Here is a 5,000-nt window from a genome sequence, read left to right on the forward strand (position 1 = left end):
TTTCGTCTCTATTGAGATGCTGCCTTGGTATCATCGGTAGAGGTGAACGGCCACACACTCGATAGGCTTAGAAAGTATCTAACCTATGCCTTTAATTCTCTTGGACTCATAGTCACTATAGCAACAAACTTGATAATGGTTTATTTCCTAGAAGTAAAATGAAGCCTAAACACTGGTACCTACACAACTTCTCGGAAACTGAATGAGAGACTGACATATATTAAAACAGTTTCTTGCCATCCAGCCATAATTTTGAGAAACATGATTAAGTGGGTTGGTGGAAGATTCTGCAGCCTACCTTCGAATAAGGAAATTTTCAACGCTGGAGCCGTGTATAACGACTTGGCCTTAGCTGACAGTGGTTTCAAAGATAGGATTAGTTATGTGTCCGATTCTAACACCACTAAGAAAAAACGCCACCGTAAGTTTACATGGTCTTCCCTTAATGTAAAAATTTGAGTTGGTAGCATCTTCCTTTGTGTAGTCAATAAGCATTTACCCCTAACAAATAGATACAGGAATATCTTTAGTAGAATAATTTGAGGTTTTCTGTTAGCTCTGCACCTAGCATAAAAAATATTAGTAATTTGATCCAAACTTAGAACAAAAGCAAGCTGCTCATGCAGAGGAAACGCAATATGCCCAGCAAACAGCCAATGCAATATATTACACCCAATCTTTATTTCATTCTCCCTCTCCTTTTCACGTATGTTCCCACTCACATCCTTACAACTACTTAAATATAAAACATAAAGCTAGAAAGCAGACAGACCTGAACCTTACCTGAAGTAGAGAGAGGCCATGCCATTGAAGAGGTTGTGAAAGGTGACAAAAGGACTTTGGCAAACACACCTGATTGACTTATTAACCGAATGATTAATCAAATAATCAATTAATTAGTTGGTTAAATAGCTAAATAATTGATGAATAACAGTAAAGAAGTGAAACTGAACCAATGCGTGTGTCTATTATTGGCCTAGTGACCCTCTCGAGATAGAGAAACTGCATTATTTGCGTTCAGTTACATTGTTAAACACATATGTTGCTGTTGTTATTTAGATCTCATTTAGCTTTGACGACGTAGACCTCTGACCAAAAGCGTTGCAGCACAACCACCCTGCCTTTTCGTTTGCTACGAGCATAATGTATGTGGTTTGCTATATCTTATCTAATGTATACTTTTTTAAAAAAGACAGGCTGCAATTTGAGGGAAATTTGACCGAAGGTAAGCTTTGCAAACTCATATGTGCTTAGTATTTTTGTGCACTTCATAGAAAGAAAAAAAATGTCTAAAACTGAGACAAATATCTTCACAGATAGAAAGAACACCAAACATCACACCCACGCACACATGCATACATGCACATGCACTCACGCCTATACAATCACTCACACAAAATAATAATAATAATAATAATAATAATAATAATAATAATAATAATAATAATAATAATAATAATAATAAATAAACGATTCTCAGAGAATATTGGCGTTGAATTTACTTTCCAAACAATTCAATTTAGACAAGACGCCTGGTTTTGCTTTATCCCAAATTCAAAAGTTCCATTTGGCTTATTGTTTTCCGAGATGATAAAATATTAATTGTTGTATAAACATGTTGATTCTTAAAGCAATTAATATTTAGATAACATTCCCATAGGATTCTTATGTCCCTTTCATTATTACATTAATCCTCTGTTTTGTAGTATGAATTTATTATTTTTTATATCAGCTTACTTTCGCGGCTTTGTGGAACGTGTTGGTATGATTGACGGGTCTCAAGAAGATAAAACCAAGAGTAAATTGAAGGAGAATATGATAATGGACAGAAAACGATTTAGTTTTGTTCAAATTTTAGAAAGGTGTGTGAGTGTGGTAAGGAACACAAGTATGATGTAGAAAATTATTCTTTGAAACAGAAGGTTGACAGTTTTGTTATTTTATTGTCATGAATTTTCAACATGAAATATATCAGTCGTTCAGTTGATGGTTCATCCCCTGGCATTACGGTATCTTCATTACCAGATACGTAACTCGCCATGGCTAAGCCTACCTCTCTCTAAATAGGTGACAAGGGTGAATACATTCACCATTGTAAACGGCGACGATACTACAAAGATTTGACGAAAGATTCGTTGTTCGTTTGTCCGTTCGTGGTCACTAGACAAGTAAATATTTTTCCTAAATAATTTTTCTTCTATTAATTTAAATTAAGAACGATAGAATCATTGTCATCATCATCATCATCATCATCATCATTATTATTATTATTATTGTGGAGGCGCAATGGCCCAGTGGTTAGGGCAGCGGACTCGCGGTCATAGGATCGCGGTTTCGATTCCCAAACCGGGCGTTGTGAGTGTTTATTGAGCGAAAACACCTAAAGCTCCACGAGGCTCCGGTTAGGGATGGCGGCGAACCCTGCTGTACTTTTTCACCACAACTTTCTCTCACTCTTACTTCCTGTTTCTGTTGTGCCTGTAATTCAAAGGGTCAGCCTTGTCACACTGTGTCACGCTGAATATCCCCGAAACTACGTTAAGGGTACACGTGTCTGTGGAGTGCTCAGCCACTTGCACGTTAATTTCACGAGCAGGCTGTTCCGTTGATCGGATCAACTGGAACCCTCGACGTCGTAAGCGACGGAGTACCGACAACAACAATTATTATTATTATTATTATTATTATTATTATTATTATTATTATTATTATTAGTAGTAGTAGTAGTAGTAGTAGTAGTAGTAATAGTAGTAATAGTAGTAGTAGTAGTACTGACTGGACGCGTATCGTATCACTCGAAAGTTTATCTGTTTATTTGTCTCTAAAAGTTGTCTTAATTTTGTTACAAAACGTTTGCTGAAGCCACTAGCATTGCATACGTCTGGTTCGTTTGTTTGTTCTCCTTTGGGGGTCAAATTCGGAAAAAAAAAAAATTTCTTACTATTTTGGGAAAAATTATTTCAAAGATAAAATGGCGATGTCCGTCCTGTCCAGCGACAACGAGGTGGAAGCCAGTGGTAGCTCTGATAGTGAGTTGACTTCCGCCAATGGAAGTGAGTACACAACAGACATCAACCATCAGCGACAAGAATATGAGTATGAACACGGCCACCACCAACTCCATCACTACTAACACTGCAACAACAAAAATTACGATGCATGGAAGAAAACAAAAAACAAAACAAAAACAACAGAGCCTCGGCAATACAAATGGTAATAATATTTCCATCGAGACTAAAGATGACAGCATCAATACATTCGCAGCAACAAATGCCAAAGGCACTGAACTGGGTATACTTCAAAAAGCCATATGTCTGGCTCAGGCAGCCAAATTGATCAAGCTCAAAAAATCACGGCCTGACATAGTTACCCCCACCACCGAGGTGCTGGCAGAAGCACAAAAAAGGCGGTGAGCTGGCAGAAACGTTAGGACGCCGGGCGAACTGCTTAGCGGTATTTCGACTGCCGTTACGTTCTGAGTTCAAATTCCGCCGAGGTCGACTTTGCCTTTTATCCTTTCGGGTTCGATAAATTAGGTACCAGTTATGCACTGGAGTCAATGTAATCGACTTAATCCCTTTGTCTGTCCTTGTTCTTGTTTGTCCCCTCTATGTTTAGCCCCTTGTGGGCAATAAAGAAATAAGAAACACAAAAAAACAGTCAGACAAATGAAGAAAGAACGCACGAAGAAATATTTCCAACATACAGTATATCTCGAGACCGAAGCAATTTGAGGGCATTTCAGTCCTCTTCAAGAATGGATCCCTGTCGGAGTGAAAAATATGTTCACCATCCATCATGTTTTGGAAAGAGGACGGTGAGAGTGATAACCTCAGGAATTCCACCCGAGGTGAATATACAATGGATTTTAGCGCGCATCGACCTGGAAGGGAGTAACGACCTGTGTGTGGGGGGGGGGGTGAAGCGAACCTGTCGTGAAAATTGGCCTGGGATCATGTTACGGCCAAGAGTGGAAGACGTAGGTGCCTCCTCTGCGGGAGACTGCGGGAGAGCTTTCTGTTCTCAACAGAAGACAAAAAATCTTAGGACCCTCTTACTGCCAACACCAAGCCAACGAAAACCACAACTACTAAGCCATTAACGAACAGCGACAAAATCGGCACCAACCCCGGCATCAACGGCAATGTCAACAACAGGAACGGCAGAACCAGAAACTGCTGCGACACAACGCCAGCAACAACAACTCCAACGATACAAGCAGCAGATGCATCACTACAACCCTCAACAGCAGACAGATTAATAACAACGGATTCACACTACACCCAGGGGCTCTCCTAGCGAAGCTCTTCCTCCCTCTCTCCATCTCCTCTAAACTCAAATGCACTCATAGACTCTCGCCAAGATTCGATAGATACTGGTACCTCTGCATCACGAGGTGAAAATGAGGGGGAAATCCCCCCAAATCAAAAGAGCTACACAAGCAAACATAGAAAACATCCCCACAACAACCACAGACACACCTACAGCAACACAAATCTTTCCAACACCGCAATCATCAACATATTCATTGCTATCACAACCAACACCACCAACATTACCATAGCTGCAATGCAACAATCTATCAAAAGAAAACACGCAACAGCAACAACCAGCCCCACAAAAGGAAAACTTCGTGCTAGTGAGGAGGGCCAACCAAGAATTAATGAATCTCATAGCACGAAAAGGATATCGGGAGAGAAGGTGAGATGATCGACACCTGCACCGTTCAAGTACCAAAAATACCGATGATGATGCGGATGCTGCTGGGAACATATGAAAACATTAGAGCTTCCCTTAGGACGTGGTAATCCCTCATGTAAAAGCAATGAGTAAGCTTTTACAGGGTTTCCCAAAGGAACCCCATCAGAATATGGAAGTTGAACTACCTGGCCTCCTGCTACAGGAGTGGGTAAGTTGCACCTCCATCTTTTTTTCTCTCTGAACTCTTTCGGTCATTATGGCAAGTTTAAGAGTGGATTGCATAATCGTTCGGGGTCTGG

The sequence above is a fragment of the Octopus bimaculoides genome, chromosome 5 (genome assembly GCF_046866305.1).
Source record: "Octopus bimaculoides isolate indiv1 chromosome 5, ASM4686630v1, whole genome shotgun sequence".
Taxonomy (NCBI): Eukaryota; Metazoa; Mollusca; class Cephalopoda; order Octopoda; family Octopodidae; genus Octopus; species Octopus bimaculoides.